Genomic DNA, 21,681 nt, shown 5'->3' with positions numbered 1-21,681 from the left:
TGTATACTTAATTTACTCAAGGTGATAATTTTCTAATTGTATGTGTGATATTAATGCATTATCTATCTAAGACCAAATTCAGTACATTTTATGACTTCCAAAAAAGTCAGTCCATTAGATCAAAGTTCCCAGTCTTTCATAACGAATTTAATTCTCTACTCTAGTCACTGGGATATGATTAATCAAACAGTGCAGCCCAGTTCCCCCTCCTCCCTCCCAGTATGAAGCTGGGCTTATCTCATGAGGAATCTGGTTTGTGAAAATAACATGGCCTAGAAGCTGGAATGAAAAGTTTGTTTACAGACTTGGAATTTTATTCCATTATAAAATTAAGACCACTATCTAACCCCCCCTTTACATAAAATTGGATGTGGCTCATTTTACAGTAAAACTTCCTATGAAGAAATGCAACATTTTCCTATGTAACTTGTAGTACCAGTATATTTATTTCCTCTGCATGTCTTGCCTCTTCTGTCTTCTGAAGCTGGGTGTGTGTGTGTGTGTGTGTGTGTGTGTGTGTGTGTGTGTATGTCTTATGTTTGTTTGGCAATGTAGAAAGAGCAAGTCCAGTTTCTTGGATTCTACATGTCTTATAAAGTCATGGTTTGCTATGTTCTTACAAGCTTATTCTCTTCTTTTAGAGTACCTTTACAGAGTAATTTTAAAGTACACAAGATTCTTTCATAAGGGTATGACACCCCTAAAGTCTTTTATTTATCTATTTTTGATTTTTTTTTAGAACAAGAAAAAACAGGAAAATACCAAGTGAAGTTTTTTTCTAGAATTATTTTTTGTAGGAGGTAAGAGTTGAGTCTCCATTATATGAAGTGTTCTTGGTAGCATCTCACTGTTGGTGCTCTTCTCCCTCATTCATAACTTGTTCCACACCCCCTGTCCAAACAGTGAACTGCAGGGGAGGACCTGGATCAGGCCCCGCTTCCTTTCAGCTGTGTCCAGGAAACAAGGCCTGAGTGGGTGTGGAGGAAGAACAAGTCCTTCAAGTCACCTCCCGATCTGTAACAGGGAGGTTTTCTGTCATACCAGAGAATGGAAAGCGAATTAGCTAGGCTCTTCCTACTTCCAGTACCATCCTCTTAGCTTCATTAGCTGCTCCCAATTTCAAAAGAGACTGAAGTCTTGGACAAGGCCTGGGCAGCCTCTCCAAAAAGGAAGGCAAAGTTGAGAATATGGCAGGCCATATAAAAAACTTATAAAATGCTGTTATACTTTGGAGGGGAGAAAATGGAAAATTCCATTTTCCAGAATACTGCCAATGATTTGACTCATCATTTAAGACTCACTTTAGGTGTCCTTTCTTCTAGTGAAGACTGACCTGACCAGTCATCTCCTGAAAAAGTTGAACATTCTATCACTTAAGCATTTAACCTTCAACATACCTGTAAGATAGTGGTGATTACATTACATTCACAATTTCATCTGGCACGTTCATCTCCCTCATCAGACTGAATTCCTCAGGGACAGAGACTCCATCTTTCACTTTTGTATCCCTAACACCTAGCAAGCCACCTCCCATTAAACACTTAGTGAATGAACTGACTGATTAATTAATAAACTCTCAGTTGATGTCCAAGAGGGAGTGTTGGGGAACAGCAGTAGACATTTTGTGGGCAGAGCCCAAGATCATTTTCAAGTTATAAGCTTACTCATTTCTTTAACTTTCAGAATGCATGGAGTTGTATGACCAAGTTCAAAATTCACATTTATCTTCTTCTAAATAGTGGTTCTCACCCAGACTTCACGTGAAAATCACCCAGATAGCTTTGAGAAATAGCAAAGCCGAGACAGCAGGCTGATTTAATCCAAATCTGGAGGTGGCTGGGCATGAGCATTTTTTAAAAGCTCTCTTATAGTCACGATTGAGAACCACTGCTCTAAACTAACTGTAGGAAGGACACCCAATGTTTTATACATATGACCCTGTCACTTAACATATACCCAAGATCAATTACAGCTCAGTTTTTGAACAGATTCTGTGAGAAATCGTTAGCTGATTGTAGTCCTTAGATGATCAAAATTTTTGAGAAGGCTTTCGAAATGCGATATCAAGTACATCACAATCCACTTCCAGAAAATATTACTAGTAACTGTATTTAATTATCGTTTACAGAATTAGCCAAGAGCTATGACTTCCTCCCCAGTTTTAGGGTAATCCAGGCCTCAATAGTGAATTCTTGTTTCCTATGCATTTAGAATACTTGTTGCTGTTTATGGATACTAAATAAAATCTGGCATTTTATGGAGTCTTAAGAGTGTGCTCTACAGTGGGAAGGTTCCAAAGAAGAAATTCAAACAACTATAGTCAAAATCAAATTAGGAAGTACACTAACTAGCCTTAATTGTTTTGTTTGAAAGATAGGAATGAACGCAGCATTACCAGTGGCACTTAATATTGCATAAAGCACACAAAACTCCCCCTTGCCAGTGGGCACCACAAAGTGACATGGAGGCCATTTATCGTTGTAACCAATTAATTCCAAATTACACATCTAATTCTCAAATCTTCAAGTCACATTTCTACTGAAAGCATTGTGAAATACAGAGAACACAGATTATTTTGGTGTTTGCATGGTAATCCAAATACGCATTTGATTCTCCTTAACGGTGAAATAAGGTGGAACCAAATGTAGTTACTTAAGTTCACTGTAGAAATTTGTCAAGGAATCCATGATGTAAAGATACAGTAGCTATTAATCTTGCAGTTCAAAGTGTATGCATTTGGAATTCAGAAGTATCTGAGTCTGACCTGTGACCAGCCTCTCTGTCTGTCTTCACTTCTAGTCAAGAGCATGGTAATGCTTTTATGAAAAAACAAGAAAACTGTTTATTAGAAGAAAGAAAGTTTATATTATTTCTCCTAGTAAAATTCTAAAAGTGATCCTTTTCCTTTTTCAAAAGGCCTTTTACTGGACGCAGAAATATTCAATTAAAAAATAAAAGCCATGCATTTGATGAATAAACTTGATATAACATTTCCTAGTTTTCAAATATGATGCAAGTTGTTTCAACTTGTCAGTATTCCAAATCTATCTCTGGTTTTAACGTTTTGTTATTTTTTTTTAAACTATAATGAGAAAATTAAAAGGTGTGCTTGAAATAAAAATTCTCTAGAATAGGCACCCGCACTAGTTAAATTAACTAACTCCTGAAACCCATTTAATAGCCATGTACAAACTGTCACACAGCTTACATTCTTAAATTAAAACTCTATAAATTACTATGATTCCTACAAATAAAGGTTAAAAATTAAAACAGCTCAAAAAGTGAGAAGCAAACTGTATGTCACTAGATGGAGACGACATAAAACTAGGCGTTCACATTTCAGTTAAAGCTAATACTATAACTGGAAAAATCTATGTTCACAAATAGTAATAAGACATTGCTTGTGAAAAGAAAATCTATCAAATAGTTGATAATATATATATATATATATATATATATATATATATATATATATTTTCCCTTCCAGGTTAACAATATGGAACCGTATCATGGACCAAGAACTAATTCACTTCTTTAAAAACCATACTAACATATCACGCAAACATAGTTATAATCATGTCATTCTGGGGTTACTGAACACTTTTCCCCATGACGCCACGCAAAATTAAGTTTCTATAGCTCAGTCATTTCCTTTTTCTTATCTCATTGCTGAGAGATTTTTGGCACAGTGGGTAAGAGAGTGAACTCTGGAGGCTATCAGTTTGAGGCTCTAGCTCTGCCATTAACAAAGTAGATGACTTTTAGGCAAGTTGTATAATTTTGTCTTAGTTTCTTCATCTGTGAAATGGGGATAGTAATATATATAGTGCCTATATCACTTGGTTTTGAGGAAAAAATGAGATAATGCTAGTTGATGTTCAAACCCTTAGACCAGTGCCCATACAGTAAGCTCTCAAAGAAAGTTAGCTATGATTGTCATTGCCTAAAAATAGCTATAATAATGCTTTCAAATTAATAATACAAGCTTTTTACACATATCATAAAAGTTATTGGAATTTAGAGACATCTTGAGTAGTGATGCTGAATAAAAGTAAAAGTGGAATTCCTAAGTCATAGTTGAAAGTATCAATTATATTTATAGAAGATCAGTCTTACTCCCAGCCACCAAGCCAGCAAGAATTGAAAACCAAATGGTCAACATATGTTGATGCAGATGGAAAAAGGCTACAACTGTCTTTAAATTCCCCAAAGAAAGCTGGTGGAGAGCCTTCTGGTCACTGCAGTCTAACCTATCATTACCCGTGCAGTGAGACTCTTTGATGGGTTTCTTGTCTATGAATAATACATATTTTGGGGACAGCTTTACAAAAATAAGCTTTCTTTGATCCAAAAAGACCTATGACTAAGCAAATGCAAAGAAAGAATTACCTCCCAACCACAAAGCAGGGTGGTATCCATGTCGGAAATTGAGGCAACTGGCAAAATTCAAAAGTATTTTTGAGATAAACCGGCCCCACAGTTTATATTCTAGAGAACCAGGAAAATTTCAAGCTTTGAAATGGCTCTTCCCTTAATTTTTTTTTTTTTTTTTTTTTGCGGTATGTGGGCCTCTCACTGCTGTGGCCTCTCCCGTTGTGGAGCACAGGCTCCGGACGCGCAGGCTCAGCGGCCATGGCTCACGGGCCCAGCCGCTCCGCGGCATATGGGATCCTCCCGGACCGGGGCACGAACCCGTATCCCCTGCATCGGCAGGTGGACTCTCAACCACTGCGCCACCAGGGAGGCCCTCCCTTAATTTTTAAAAATAAAATTAGGAAAAAAAAATCTGATTATTTCTTTGTAAGGAATTATTAAATAAAAGGGCCTATCTTTTTAGAAGATCTGGTATTTAAAAGTATTTCACAGGGACTTCCCTGATGGCACAGTGGTTAGGAATCCGCCTACCAATGCACAGGACACGGGTTCGAGCCCTGGTCCGGGGGGACCCCACATGCCTCGGAGCAGCTGAGCTTGTGTACCACAACTACTGAGCCTGCGCTCTAGAGCCCGCGAGCCACAGCTGCTGAGGCCTGCACGCCTAGAGCCCATGCTCTGCAACAAGAGAAGCCCCCGCTCGCCGCAACTAGAGGGAGCCCGCACGCAGGAACAAAGACCCAACACAGCCAAAAATAAATAAATAAATTTATAAATAAACAAATAAAAGTATTTCACTATGCAAACCATACTGGCAAATATTCTTTAAGTTCTGTGAATCTCCCTAAGAGGAATAAGCGTTTTTTCCCCAATGAAATTTAGAATTGTATTTACACTTTGAGTGATAAGTAGCGGATTTTAAAGATTAGTTCTTCAGGATAAGTACAATTAAGTTTGCCTACGGAGTTTTGTCTCGAAATGATCTTCTGTATATTCAGATTGTAGCGAAAGAAAAGATTCTGGTTGTTCTCCTGTCCCTGTGACTCCTTCCCCAATACCAGCAGTAGTTAGTGAGGTCAAGTCTACCATCTTGTAATGCACAATGGCTATTTTACTCTCCCAGCCCCGCTGCTGATGGCTTTGAGGGGATGAGTAAGAGGCCCCGACATCTTATGGGGTTTGACCAAACATTCTTTTCAGTTCACTCTCTGTGATTCTTGGTATAGAATAGCCTTCTTATCCCAAGAGCAAATATTCAGGATTACCAAAACTAAACAATTCAAATACCTACAGACTAGTTAAAAACTAAAGTTATCTGACATGTAATGTCATGAATAAATTAAAATGTTGGCAAGAAAAAGTGACCTCCAGAACTGACCTTTGTCACTCATCTTAAATATATGTGCCCTGTTCCCATCATCAAAAATATAACAAAATCAACTTACGATAGACATGTATACATTACTATATTTGAAATATAATCAACAAGGATTTTTCTTTCTTCAGGTATTAAGAAAACCTACTATAACAGTCATTTGATATAACTCTAGAAAGACAATTTAGCAGTTAATCTACATGATGTGACAACGGAGCCATTGAGTGCCAAGAAAATTATTTTCTTGCTAAATCTGCAAAGTTGTTTCAAAAAGGTCTCTTTATGTGTATTGCTTGAGTTCTATATGTGGCAATATATCAGTTTCATAATCAGAAAAATGACATAAATTACATCTTAACATGTATTTCATAAATTTTCTTTATGTAGGAACCTAATAACTAATTTTCCTATATAAATATATATAATTAATGCTTAATTTCTATGTGATTATTCATTGATACAGTTTCTGAATCTTTATTTTTAGTTCATATGAATTATAACTTTGATTTAAAATGTTTAATTTTCCTGAACTCTGAGTTGATCTTCATATAAAAAATTATTTTAAAAATCTACAATTAGCACTTAAGTACATTTAAAAATCTTCAATTCTGGAGATACTTAAATACCATGATCTGTACACAAAATGTAAATGTGTCCATTATCTATCTGCACGTGCATATATATGCAGTATGTACTAACTACACATAAACTTCAAATTCTGCTAACTTATTAAGTTCATTATTTCAGGAATAAATGTAAGTTTCCATTGCTCAGTTTTTCTTTAACAGAGAAATTGCTTTATATGAAGAAGACAACAAAACTCTGAATTTTTATTTAGAATCTTTGATAGGAATAGAGACACTTTAGCAAGTAAAAATTAAGTGCAGAAATATTTACCTATTATGCTTTTAAAATGTGAACATCTACAAAGGAGAAATGTTACATTACTTTGAGAATACAGTTTATCAAATGTCTTTATACAGAATGAGTGTATTTGATAGTTTAACTGCTTCTGATTTAATTTAATGATATCAAAGACTTAAGGAAATCAATACTGTCAAGTCAAATAACTGATACTAAATAGTATATCACAATATTAAAAAAAATAAATCCTTGAGTTGAGTAGGAAAGTAGGCTTGTTTTTAGTATATGTAATTTAATGATTATAGAATAAATTTTGTAATTCGAAATTTGATTTTTCATAAAAATCTTTGGTTTATTTTAAACATTCCTATAAAAATCTACTCTTAAATGTAAAAACAATACATTCTGTCCGTCATTATAGATGTTTGTGAACTTTTAAAATTTTATTTTTAATTAAAAGTAAATATTTGGTCAAAAATATGTTTGGAAGAAAGCTTTTGGCCTTTGAATATTATAAAAGTTTCTTAGAAATCTCTTTAAGGCTGAGTACAATAAAACTAGGGCAATGCATATATTCTCAGTTACTCTTAAAAAAAAACCTGTAAAAGTGACTATAGTGGCATGTTCTGACACATTCTTTTCATAAACTGAACCCTGTTAGTGACAGCAGAACAGATTGTGTGCATCTGCTGGGAATGAGCCAGATGACAGTGGAAAAACGCACATGGATACCTTGGCACAGCAAATAAAAAATGGAGAAAAAAAAAGACCTGGAAGAGAAAATGCTCAACTTTAATTGAAACATTCTTTCCAACATGATGAACTTCATCCAACCTCCTCTTGTAGCCTGTCAATTTAACATATAAGAATGTGTTTTAAAAGGGAGGGTCCTTTGTAAATTAGAACTGTTTGTCCTCTCCTTGCACTAAATATTGACTCAGGTTTTGGATTATTTCTTCAAATTATAGCAAATATAATAAGCATTAGGGTAGAAAAAGAGGCCAAACCACTCTACCACAGTCTGGTAAGAGAATGCTAAACTTCTAAAAACCTTTTCAGGTTCAAGTCAAATTTTAAATATCTGGGTTAAGTTCTGAATTATATGGGTAGTATATTGCCAAGTGCTAGGGATATCACACTTCAAACGTTCTGCAAATGTGACTGTTGTAAATGCTGCTTGCACTCAATAGTCCTACAATATTTGATTTTATGCTGATCTACCACAGTATTGTTTAAACAGTTGGCTCAATAGCGCTAGAGAGGTCCATACATAAAAACAAATGTGCTTCTATAAATCATATAAGGAAGTTCTCTTGGATGCTCTGATTACAATGAAAATTTATTCTATACAGTATACAATGCAAATTTTAAACTGGAGACGAAGTTGTTTAATAGATTAGTAGTCTGACTGAAGCAGCTGCAGTCAAAAAAAAAAAAAATCTGGTGATTAACAGCCATTTTCCAGTAATCATAACCCTGGAAAGGGCTACTAAGCAGGGGGAGGGGGTTGCAGATGGGAATAATTCTCTAAGCCCATGTGCCTTAGAGGGCTCCATCATCTTCATGCAGACTTATTATTACTATTATTATTATTTTTAAATTAAAGCTTTTAGAGGCATCCTTGATTGCAGTGTTGGGAGCTGTCCATGCTGTTTTACCATAGGGAAGTCCACTCTGCAAGTATTCCTTGCACTGAGCACTCTTTAGCCAGGCATTAAAACAGGGCTAGAAAAGAAAGCCAAAATGCAAGGTGCACACTGGAGGGGTGTTATTCAAGAGCATGAGAGTAATTTCAAGTGTTTGCAACTCCACAGGCTGTCTAAATGGGGCAGGCCTCATCGACACTACCTGTCATCCAAAATATGAATTTTTTTGAGAAATTAAGTGAATATAAAAGCAGAACAAAAAAGTAGTAAGCAGACTCTGAGACCAGATTTATTCCCATTTTCAACCACATCTTACCTAAATTTGTTTATTTGTGTTATCAAAAGGTGTAATCCTCAGGTAAATTTCTGCATTTTCTGTACCACTTTATATTTCTTCTCACATAAAGAAAATACCCAGATTAAGATAAGTTCATTTGTTTGTCACCTCAAAGTTGACAAACTATAATTAAAATGAACAATCCCTCAAATCTGGGGAAAAAAGGATGATAGAAGTGTCTTTTACTTATTTTTTAATTCTTCCAATAAAAATGCATTTTATCTTTACAGGTAAACAAAATTTATTAATTTATTCAACAAATATCTATAGAATACCTATTATATGCAAGAGTGATTGTGAAGGAATAGAAAGATGAGTAAAATGACATTCATTCTTCACAAATTAATTTATCTCCACATACAATCAAAATTATGTAATAAGAAAAATAAAGAATACTAATAAATCCTTCAAAAATGGTTAATACTAATGCTAAGAGAAAAAAAAACCCCTTTAGAACCCTTGGTGAGGCTGTTTTCACTATTAAAACCACATAATAACTCTATGTACCTCAAACACTTCCTCCAAACTGAATTTTTATTAAAACTAAGCAATAATCTATGTGGAATTCAGAACTTTCAATAAATGACTTTTAAAAATCATAGATGAAATTATTTTGTTTCTTTGCTTCCATTTCTAGTTCTAAAAATAATGTGATATTTATCTAATAACATCTGATCTGTGAAAGATTTTGATTTTCTTGGAGTATACTGTACTGAGGGATCATTAGCATTGACCTCATATAACATCAGAATTAGAGACTTGCCCTAAAAGTGACTCAGTTTTAATGGTATGAAAGTATTATTGAAAAAAGAAAGTTCAAAATAATTATTCCACCAGGCATTTCTAAGTGATCATCATTGGCAGGAAGATAAAATGATTAAAATATAGTGTAATGATATGATAATAACTTACTAATTACTTATCACTTACTTTCATTTTTATATGTATTATCCCGTTTAATCCTTACAACAACTCTAAGAGGTGGGTGGTATTATTATCCCCATTTTACAGTTACTGAAACCAAGGCTTTCTGGTGGTTAAATAACCTACCTACAGCCACTAACCAGTAAATGGAAGACTGGATTTTGAACCCAGTTTGGTCTTTGCTCTTAACCATTACTCTGTATTGCTTACGAGTCTGTTTGTCTAATAGCACACATATGTAAAATTAAAGAAATGGTATTAAGTATGGCAATGTGGTCTTCAAATTCTTTATGTCTGCAAATCAAAAGAACTGATTTTCTCTTTCACTTGCATTCATCCTCATCCTCTCAGGCTTTTTGTCTCTCACTCTCTTTGCTCTTCCCCACGCACCTCCCCCTCTACACACACACCTTGGAGGTTTGGCCCAACACTTCATTTAACATAATCAAGGCCATAATTTGGTTCAACTAGTCCAATAACTGTACCATCTCCTCAGACTTCATAATGCTGTGCATTTTTGCCGTGGACATACCATTCACTGACTCTAAAGCCATCAGTGCTTCCTTACGAAGACACCATTCTGCAGCCTTTGTTGCTTCAAGATCAGTGTCTGGAGCTCTTTCGTGACATGGCATTGGGCTGTGATGAACCACATCAATCTCTCAAGTGTAAGAAGGTAAGTTAACACCTGAAACAATTCTATGATCTCACACGTGTAGTCAGAACAAGTTAAAAGTGCACTTGCTTTCTCACAATACCAAATATTCTGAAGCAAGATGGGAACTCAGGAGAGAATCCAAAAACAATAAAAATTGAAGAAAAGAACGAAGTCAAGAATTCTTTGATTTCTGAAGCTAAAAAATGAGAGAAGTCAAAAAATATCATATAGTGCTCACACTAACTCAAGAAAGATCAAATAGCCCTAGCAGGGACATTGCCCATTCATTTCAACCAAAGGACAGTAAGGAAACAAGCAATGGTTCAGAGTACCTTACCCGGCCCTTTACAAATCCATTAATGCCATTGTGAAGTTTTCTTTTTGGTTTATATAAGGGGGAGAAAAACTCAAAGGTGAAAGAAAAGAAAAACATAGTCAAAATTATTTCCTTAACCTATAACCTAGACAGACTCTAGGTTAAAAGTGGTCTTTTGATAAATACTAGAAATGAACAAATAGATACACTATTTAAAAAAATAGCCAGGTTTGTTCGTCTTCATTTAGTTAAGAAAAATAATCCTGACGAAACTATGTCTGGGTTTATACCTTTTAAACATATTTATATTAACTGTTACAGAAGAAGGGTGAAAAGATCGACTTTCTGGACCACAAAACCTTTACTTAAAGACCATCTGAGAACTTAGTAAGGTTTGTCAAATGTGAATAGAAATAAGGCAGCTTAAAAGAAGTACTTGGTAATTTACTCATTAACAGTTTAAAAAATTTTAAATTCTTGCCCAGAGAATTACCTACTTCAGGAACCTCCAAGAGATTAATGTTTTAATCACATATAGTTTTATAATATTTATAGAGCAAGATAATCCATTTTCAATTAAAAATTTATCCAGTGCACATACTGAACAACTGAAACTTTGCAATGTGTCTAACAATATTTATCCAGTGGTGATGACTCAAATTGTCCTATGGTTCAAGAGAATTCCAAGAAGATAAAGAAGTCTCGTACCATATCCTAAATGAAAGCATAATTTTAAAGGTTGAATCTTTAAATAGGATGTTTAATTTTCTAAGAAATAAATGTCAGAAAATTATTGACTCCTATGTATATTAATATATGCAAAAAAAAAAGTTTAACATTTTTTCCTCTTGCTAATGGGCCTTGAAAGTGTGCCAGGTGTAGGGCACTTGCTCATAACACCTACGGCAAGAATAGGCCATCGTGATCATACTCTTACGAATTACCTTTTACATTTTAAGGTCCATGTTGTGTTAATTTCTTAACATTTTATTAGGAAGTATTTGCATCCACAGAAAATAGTTGCTTGATATTCAAATGTAATTAAAATTATCTTTCTTATCTATTTTAGTTTAAGGAGAAATAAAATTAAATTACGTTTAACTGTTGGTCTTATCCGGTAAATTTTATATAGGCAATTAATAATTGGTTTAGTGGGTTAATAAATAAACTAACATTTATATGCTATTTGTATACTATTAGATCAATAATCTAATTTAAAAATAAAGTTGGAACAAATATTTATTATGTAGTAACACTTTCTACTTAAGGCTCTCACTTAATACATTTCTACAAGAGAAGGCTAGTTTTAGAAAGGTGTGCTGGCAGTAATTTGACTACACTTCACACAAATAAGAATTCTACCACTGATTGAAAGGTGCCATGGCAGCTAGAAATTATTTTTAAAAATCACACTGTAACGGCTGAAAATGTAACTGGTAATTAAAGACTGGTTTTAACAATTTTTTACTCTATTTTACAAGGAGAAGTATGAGTTTTCAGACTACAGTTTCAAATGCAAAGAATATTAATGCAGATATTTAGAAGCTGATGTATTTTGCATAGTAATAAGCACATTACTTACACGGTACCTTTCAAATGAAGAGTATAAACCAAATCTGAAAACTAAAGCCCATATTTTCTCCCTTTGTATTTTGACCTAGTAATCATTAAAAGTGTGAGTGTTTATCAATAAAAATTACTGTAGTGCCACGTATTGTGGTAGAACATTGCTATTTCCCGAGATAAGTACAAAAACCATTCAATGTTAATTTGCATCACAAAATGACCTAACATATCTGGAATATAATGCACAGGCTTCATTGAAAAGAAACCATTACATTTTTCTCTGCAAAACAAAAAAATACAGACATCTGATTGGGCCTGCATGTGCTGGAGGAGGAGGGGTGGGAAGAGGGCTCATTTTCTATCTTACACCTATTGTTTTAGGCATTCTAAACTGCTCTATGGGAAGAAAAAGGAAACATACTGAATCCACTTTGCAGTTAATGTCTTAGTGATTTAAGAGGCAGAGTTTTCAAGTTATAGAAGGGAAACGTTATGCTTTTCCTTTCCCGAAGCGATTGCCCAGGAAGAAGGCCCTCTGGTCCTTAGCCTACGCAAGGGGAAAAAAGGACATTACATCGGGCTGAAATCACTCCGAGACAGAAGAGGGGAAGTTTATGATGTGGCACTGTGCGCTGTATCTGGTCTGCAGCCAGGAAGTTTTCATTTTGTAGCTCTGCTGCCAGTACCTGTCCTGCATATTCAGGAATAAAAATACATCAGACCTCTACCTTAGAAACTGTGGATGTTACAAAGAATTAAAAGAGTTTATTTTTCTTTCTTTATCCTGAGTGTAATTACTATTTTTAAAAAGAAAGAGCTGAAACTATAGTAACTGGAGGGTTTTTTTTCCCTTTTTAAACTCCTCAAACTACCTTCCCACAAAGCCATTTAAGTTAAATGGTACATTTACAGACTCACCTACATGAAGGATATAACTTAAAACATCTGCTTAGACACATACATTCTGTTCAGATACAAAGAATGTGGCAAAAAAAATTGAAAAATATAGGGCCATTATATTCTTAAAATGTGTGTTCTTCTGTATGTGTGTGTGTGTGTTCATTCATTAAAGAGATTTTTGACTGCAATTAGGTAGTCGGTCCTATAAAGGCTTCCTTGTGTGACCATGATTTCTAAAAATAAAATGCTCCAGTGAATATTTCTGCTAAATAATCACATCTTCAAAATTACTTTAAAGAAATCCCAATCCCTCATGTTACATTCAGCAATAATACCAGCTTTCCATAATAAGCCTTGGTTGTATACCTCACGCGTGGTCAACAATTAATTAGAAGGTTAAAAAAAGTCATGTTTACTCTATTAAGTAGTAGACTAATTTCCTTGTCTGTCCCCACTTATTTACATTTGTGAATCTATTTTCTAATTTTGCAAATAAATAAGCATATCTAAGCCAAAGCTGCCTATCTTCGGGGTTCGGGGAAAGATGCATTCTCTTGCTATCATTCTAACTCGCTGAAAGAATCACAGATGTGTGAAAAAGCGAGAGGGATAGTTGTTAGCTGTTTTAAAAAACACTTCGCATTCTATCAAGACCATTATCTACTGCTTTTTATATCCAATACACTAGAGATCCATGGTATCTAAGAACAATTTATATGAATTCTTCCTGTGCATCTTATCTATGACAACAAGATACAAGAGGAAAACCAGACCACACTCGGGATACTATTTGGAAAAAGCAGGTTCTCACCAGGGACTGCTTCAGAGATCAGTTTCTCCAGTCTCTAGAAACAAGTTTAAGGTACTTTACTTAAATCATTACTAGAAGATTTGCACTGTCATTCTACATGAATCGCAACCACTTGCAGGATGAACAACATTGCTCCATTCATTTCAGATTTACAGCATTAAGAATTAATAAAGTCTCTATAACATCTGCATTATTAAAGAGTAATGATTCCTGTGGAAATCTGCCCATAATAAGTTTACTGTTTTTATCGCTTGTAATATCACCAATTTCGTTTATAATGTCCTCAAAAGATAATCTTCATGTATACTTTGAACTTTGTTTACGACTGGTTATATTTTTAAAATAAATACAGAGATTTAACTTAGGCAATACAATGACAATGTACAACAAATGCATTATGGTAATGACGAATGCTACTCATGTTATCACCTCAAACCCAAATATGTATACAACAGGTATCATATAATTTCCATACTTAGTAGGAATATGACTTTCCTTTTTGTAGTTAATGTTAAAATAATACCAAAGAAATGTGAGATAATGCTATATTGGATAATCTTTTTTATAATCTTATTTTTTCAATGGTATTCTTTGTTACAGAATTTTCTTTAATTATTTTTCTTGCACAGACAAAAACTAACATAAGAACATTGATGCTATCTATTTATTCTTAAGAGAGATAGGGAATGGATGCTTTTAGCTCTCTTTACTTCTTTATACCTCAATACATCTGTAAAATAGTTACTACTGAAATCTTCTTTTGAGAAAAATTAATTCTAGTGTACTTTATATAAGTTAATATTAAAATAACAAAATTTTCAGACTTTTTTCAGCATAGACTTTTTTCAGTGTGAGAAAGGTTATCAATAAGACCTGCTTTTAAGAAAAACCTGACCTTTTCCTTTGCTCACTAACTATAGCACATGATTAGAAATTATTTTCTTTCTCATGCTGTTATTCACTTACATACTGCATACTTGCTTCAACTCTCCAAGGGAAGAAATGTGGCTCTTGTGGGAAAGGTCCACCCCTTTCTACATGCTTGCTTCCTTGAACGAAAGAAACACACCCCCTAACATTCTTTGAAATGTGTCCAACATGCACAGAATTGGAATAGCACTGTATTACTGACCAAATTAGAAAATCTTAAATGAGAGTCAAATATTGTTAAAGTGCGTGTGTCCTGAATCAGGACAACTAACTGATGCATACAGAGGTAACGGAAATGAACTACGTTCAGTCTCAGCCTAATGTCTATGTTTGGACGCTCAGAACACTTGTGTTAGTGGATGAAATCTGTGAGTGTTTTTGTGCACTTGTGTGTGGTATGACAACTCAGGAGGAGGCCCATAAACGTTACAGGTTTCTGAGGGCATCCTTTGAACTTAAGACATTAGGCGAATGCCTCCTCTCTTTCATAAATACTTTAAAGAAAAAATACTCAGAAACTGAAGTATCCATCTTTCGTAAGCAGAATCAGAAAGTTGTCTGAAATCACAGAAGTGCATGAATATTGAAAGTCTACGCTCACCATCCTAATGACAGAAAACTCACATCAAAGTTGGTATCCACTAACTTCCACCTCATTTGACAATTTTCTGGTCATGAGAAATTGTCTTCCAACAAGTTTTCCTTCTATTATGTAGAATACTATGCTCCCAAAGCAAGTTTTTTTTAACTGTTATTTTCTAATAAAGAGACACACTCCATACTTGTGGGAATCTGTGCATTTATCTTTACTTTTAATTTTCCTAAACGCTCTTTTATTTTTTATTCCATTTTTACATAGAAATTTACAAGTGTAAAGACACAGTGTGAGCAAAATTTGATATCTCTTTTAAGGTATTCCAGTGTTTAACTGAAACGGTTAGTCCTTTTGCAATTTGTTCATCAGGCATTTGCGGATGAGCTCAGCTATATAATTTCCAGGCCTACAAAATGGAAGCTCTGCTACTCCGCCTATGTTTTTCACTTGGAATAAGAGTGGATATAAAGTGAATATATAAACTGGACCTGAAGGTAATAAACTTATTAAAACTTAATAAGATATTGTTATGGTCAAAGAAAACCTGCTAGTGTGTGCCACAAATCCACTCAGATGAAACATCTCATTCACTGGCACTTCCTATCTTATTATAATAATGCACAGAAAATTAAACACATAAATATTAATTTTATGTATCACAGAAGATGTAGACAATGAAAATGCAATGTTTACATTTATGGGTGACTCATTAGTGTTTTATTGTGTGAAACACTAGGAGGCATCAGTTGGGTAAAAAAGGACTTCAAATTTTAAAGAAGCAAGAAATTACTGTAGAGTTGGATGCGTAAAGAGTAGGGGTTTTCAAAATGTTATTATGTAAACCAAAACTTTATTCTCTGAAATAATCTCTCTGAAAACATCATATCTTATAAAGAATGGCCTTTATAAAACATTCATGAAATAGATATAATTTGACCAATAAACACCTATCAAGATGTATTTCAAATGTATGGATTCATTAACTATGTAATTTCACATTTTTGTGAAGAATATATTTGGTAACAGAATAACATAATGGCTATTGGCTACCATGCATTTTCTGCTCGGTTACTCAATACCATGAGAGTATCTTTTATTTCTGGCAAATTCTGTTTTGTGCTCTCTACAATGCCTCTGAAAATGTTTACTGCAATTAAGACGTATAATAATAACTTTCACATAGCATCCAGAACTTTAAGTCTGTTCAGAAGGAAGTGATGGAACTTAAAATGAAAGCAATGAGGATGTATATAAAAAGTACATGTTTTCTCTTATTTCACTATTGAAAGCCTGTCATTTGAAAACTGAGTTTTCTACTGTTTGAATGGCTCTTCATAATGATGAAGCAACAGGGTCGTGGTATACTTATCTAGCAATCATTTGAAATTGGAGTGTCTTGCCGTTCCTCAACAATCAGCTTTTATCTTTGACCTATCAAAATAACATGTGAACTGCGTAATCCGCCTTTTGTAAGGTGCACAGACTCTGTTGTCGCTCCTGGTTTTGTGAATCGCCTCTGTAATCTGGTTTGATTTCCTAAAGATGACAGATCTCCGTGAACAGTCAGGCTTTACTGAGTGCAGGGCAGTCCACGCGCCCATGAGATTAAGGTACAGTGCTGAGGACGGGGATCTTAATCACCTACCCTTCCACATGCAGCACATAGACTTAGCACCAGTGATTAAATCTTTTCATTATGCCCAGGCAATCACTGCATTCATAAAATGAATATGTGCATTTTTATAAGTTTTAGATATTAATTTGTGTGGTGTTTTCTCAGAGGATGTGCTTTGGAAAAAAAAAAACTAGAACTTTATTAATAGTCTCTTTAAAGTCCACTCTGTGATCCTTAATTGCATATGAAATTCTTCTCTGTTGTTCTGAATCGTGTCCCTGAAGCCAGGGTTCTCTGTTTAATAACTATTTTTTTGTTGTTATGAAGCACAAGTGTTGCTGCACAGATATTTCCCCATTTTTGTCACTTTCTGAGATTTCATAGACTCAAAATATACCGCACGTAGAGTTGGGAAATAAACCCACAAAATATACTACAATAAACAAGAAAGTTTTGAAATATAATGTGAACATATGCCGAGCAGTTATTTAGCTCAGTTTTTTATAAAAGAAGTTTAAATACAATAAATCACTTATTGGAAAGATATGGTTGTAGTGTTATGCAATTTATTGATTTGGTAAAGTGAGGGCCAAGGAAGAAACTCACAGACATCTGAAAAATATAAAACATGATGCTTTTCCAGGATTCAGTTTTGAATCATTAGATAGCCCTTTTCCCTAATGGAATGAACCCTCTCCCCCAAATTTTGAAAATTGAATATGTTTACAAAGAAGAAAAGAGGCAAGGTAAAGTCCTTGTTATTTAAATTTCATGTATTTAATGTTGATATGTTTTTGTTCTGAAGAGTTAACATATATGATTGCATACTTTTAATGCATGAACAGCTCAGGAAAGCTGGAAAATTGACTTTTTATTATAAAGTGCTAATTTGTTACTTAAACCCCAGAAACAGATTAAAATTTAATAAAAGTTACATCTTTAATATTCTCTTTCACTATATTCCACAGCAATCAGAATGTAAATAGTGTAATTAATGAATGAGGTAACATACTGTCTTTAGTAAGAAGTCTGGAAAATATGCCACAAATACTCCAAAGCCGTGTGAATTACATTAGTAAAAAACAGATTTTTATAAAGTTTAGTAAAACCTGAAGTAAGGATAACTGCCAACTATTGCCTCCTTAACTCGACTAGGGGACCATATCTTAAACAAACGTTGAGTTTAAAGTGTGTTTTGATGAAAACTTTTAGATATGAGTTAGAAGTCTAAAACATAGCCAAATATACTTTCCTACAAAGAGAATGAGATACTTAGCTTTAGAGATTTTTTTTCCGTCTTGAGATAGGAACATTAGACATGTACATATTTTACCTGTCAAGTTCTGAATCTACTTGCTTTAGAACTACCTCTTTAACTTAATAAATAATTTCATGCATACACTGGGAGACAAAAATATGGTTTATTAACTGCCTTATATTCAACCAAAACTCCTTGTGCCATATTGGTACATACTCAACGTTTTCAAAGACTGGCCAAAACTTATATTATTTTTAAAATTAAATAAGATGTTTTAGTTTCAAATTGGAGATTGTCAATCTCTTTAAAGCTAAAATTAGTATGCATACAGAGGTTAAATGGGGTTCACAGGTGGTCACATTTCCATGTTCTACCAAGTCTCTAGGGATTGGAGTTATTATATTCTACATAAACATCTTTACTCTGCAACCGCAATTCTATTGCAAGATGCCAGTGAAAAAGAGGCTGGTCACTCTTTTTGACTGGTATAATGAGGTAGCTAGAGTTCCTTTTATAGCACTTAGAAAATACAGGCAGTCACTAACTATTTCACAAGACAGTTACTATTAGAGTTAGTATCAGATTCACAATAGTAAAATGCACTTTGTGTCAAAGCAATTCTCCACTGAGGACCGTTAAAGAACTGGCAGAGAGCCTGATTCTGCTTTATACTGTCAGCATTTACATATAAAGGAATTTTATACAAAAGACACACATTCCTAAAATGTGAAGAAAAAGGGCTTTTCTCCCAAAATGGTAACTAGTGGACCTAGAATAGTCTCAGACATGTTTCAGACATACAATTTCCTTTAAGAATGAATAGCCATATTCTGGGAAGGAGATAACACTAACATTAAATTTAAATACTTGCATAATATTTAATAACACAATAAACAATGTGCCATGTCTACATATACTTCCTTTGTGCCAAACTTTATCACTGAGTTTGGTAACTTTCATCCAAAGTCCAAACAGAAGGCAATTTAAGTGACTTAACCTTATTTGTTTTTAAACAGCTATGTATTTGACTTGACATAAAGAGCAATGCACATACTGAAATCCCAACAAGAATTGTGAAATGTGTAGACTGCCATGGCCAGTGTATTACTTTTTGTCTACACCAGTTAAGAAGCCCTCTATCAAGCCAGCACTTTGGTAATGGAAGGAGATGCACAAAGGTATACTCTGACAGACGGCCATGCTTTAGCTCAAACTAATCCCAAGATTTAGTGGCTCAGAAGCATAACCCAAAGCAAATCAGTCTTTGGTGGGACCCATAGGAGCATCTTTCCACAGTGAACTAACGGCTAAATCTTAAGGCATGTACTTCAAGGTCACAGAACATTCTGTGAAATATTAAAGTCCACCAGGCTCCACATGCTCCACCATATCAAACATGCTAATGATGTGAACTAACTTCATGAAACTTTAAACACACTGATGTGACAAGAACGAGTCAGGAGTGATTTCAATAACTGATGGCAAACAGATAGGACTATCTAAAAAGTTACTTTCAGCAACACACAAGGAAATCATGGAATCTAAGAAGAGAACGCACAACAAGCCTCAACTTCAAGCCTTCAAAGAGGCACAACGATAGACCCAATGCCGTGGAATATAATGATGCAGATTTCAGAGACAATACCCAGGCTACTTCTATTTTCCTGGAGAAATGTCAGAGGTACTTACATGAAGGAAGAACCGATCAGATTAGTCCTTGGGATATTTTCCTTTCTTAAGAGAGAGACAGAAAAAAACAAAAACAAAAACAAAAAAACACAACAACAACAATAATCTTTACTTCGTCCAGCCTTGAAGTGCTTCTCCACCTGATTCAAACATGCAGTCACGGCGACCCACACAGAACCTTCAAAGTCAATCCAATAGCAGCCCGAAGATGTCTGGGTGTACGCGTGTGCTCAAGTGTCTGACTGCGAGCAGAGCGAGCAGAGAGCTGGAGACGATGTGTGTGTGTGTGTGTGTGTGTATGTGTGTGTGTGTGTGTGCGCGCGCGCGCGCGCGCGCGCGGAAGGAGCGCGCGCGGGGGAGGCGCGCGCGGGGACGCGCATTCGAGCGCGCCGAGGCCGCTCCAAGCAGCAGGAGGAGGGGGAGGAAGGGGAGGAGGAGGAGGAGGAGAAAGTGGCTCTCAGCGGCCCGCAGGATTAAAAGTAACCAGACTCGTCCAGAAAACTGCGTCCAGGAAGGAAGTGACAGAAGACGAATGGGAAAAGGCGAGCCGCTCTCAGCCTTTGAAACATCGCGTAAAAAAGGCGGGGGGCGGGGGGAGTGGAAGGATGTTGGGAGGGGAGGCGGGGGTGGCAGGGAAAACGGAGCACGCGGCTTGGGGTTCTAAGCAGCACATCCCATGAAGTGCCTCTTGCCTTCTTGTCCTTTATTTTATTTTGTCCTTGACTTTGCCTTTGCCTCGCGCTGCCTTCTTCCTCTCTCTCCCTCACAATCCCAAACCGTTGACTCTCTCTCTCAAGAGCTGGAGAAATCATCAGTTTCACTCTTGCAAAAGGGGGGCGGGACCAGACCTCGGAGCATTTTAATAAAACAAACATAACAGCAGTTCCCTCCTCACCCCTCCCGTCTCAACTAGATTGATAAATTACTCCACTACACTACTTTAATTATGTATATGGTATGCAGAATAAATCACTGAACATCAGTACCTCAATCAAGCACTTTTAAATGATAATTGCATCTTGGTGAATCAATCTTTCCATTCCTGACATTTTGCTAATTTTAGTTTTACGGTGGGGTAATGGCACATGCCATACGCAAACCTAATGACAATTCTTTATTGCTCGAAATGAAGACAACGCCGCGAGCGCTGGCTCCCTGCTCACTACCGGCGCCGCCGAGGACGCTCGGAGAACCGTCTCCGGTTGCTGCGCGCTCGCTCCCCAGGGACGCTGCGAGCCAGCCTGCAGGAAAGTCCTTCTAAAGTCGGGATCTTTCCTCTGACCAATAGGAGCGCGACCCTAATAGTTGCTCTTGTGACTCCCCCCCACACACACACACAGTTTGGAGACGCGTTAACCACTTCGTTCTTCTACCGGTCCGAGCGCTCCTCCGTTACTCACGCGTAAAAGCCCCAGTCCAGGATGTCTGCAGCACTCGATTCCAGCGCGCTTTTCCTTCACGCCCAGAATACGCGGGTTTCGGCCCTGAGAGGTTGGAGGGCTAGAAAGGGAGCCGAAACGCTTCTCAAGTGTTAGTAATGTACAAAATAATAAAAGGATTACCAGTATTTGAACTCTCGACTTCATCTCCGGGCCATGAACTTTCTAATCAGGTTGGAAATATTTACCGAGGCGGCAGCTTCCTCGGAGATTTCCCCCTCCCTTCTCCCACAATATCTCTTCCACACCTTACTGGATTTTATCCAAGGCATTAACATGTAAACTAAACCAACTTCCCAAATGCATTAGGCTTCCCTATCCGATAGCTGATGACTTCACTTATCCTGAAGAGTTTCAGCTGCACAGGAAGCAGCAATAGGGACT

At 35.8% G+C, this 21,681-nt stretch overlaps 1 protein-coding gene across 5 annotated transcripts in view; it reads right to left on the bottom strand.

Annotated features, from left to right (window-relative positions):
* The window catches only part of MEF2C (myocyte enhancer factor 2C), a 150,192-nt gene extending 128,798 nt beyond the window's left edge, over positions 1-21,394 (bottom strand). For 2 of the 5 annotated variants that reach the window (XM_082620987.1, XM_082620988.1), the window contains exon 1: positions 19,859-20,168. The gene's annotated coding sequence lies outside the window, so the exon portion shown is untranslated. Of the gene's footprint in view, positions 1-19,858; positions 20,170-21,258 lie in introns of those variants that run through there. The other 3 variants (XM_082620991.1, XM_082620993.1, XM_082620992.1) reach the window with 3 other exon arrangements.
* Positions 21,395-21,681: the final 287 nt, after the last annotated feature.

This window comes from Mesoplodon mirus (genome assembly GCF_964341445.2).
Source record: "Mesoplodon mirus genome assembly, chromosome: 5".
Lineage (NCBI taxonomy): Eukaryota > Metazoa > Chordata > Mammalia > Artiodactyla > Ziphiidae > Mesoplodon > Mesoplodon mirus.
Note: the sequence above shows the minus strand (reverse complement) of the source record. Positions and strands in the feature narration are given on the sequence as shown.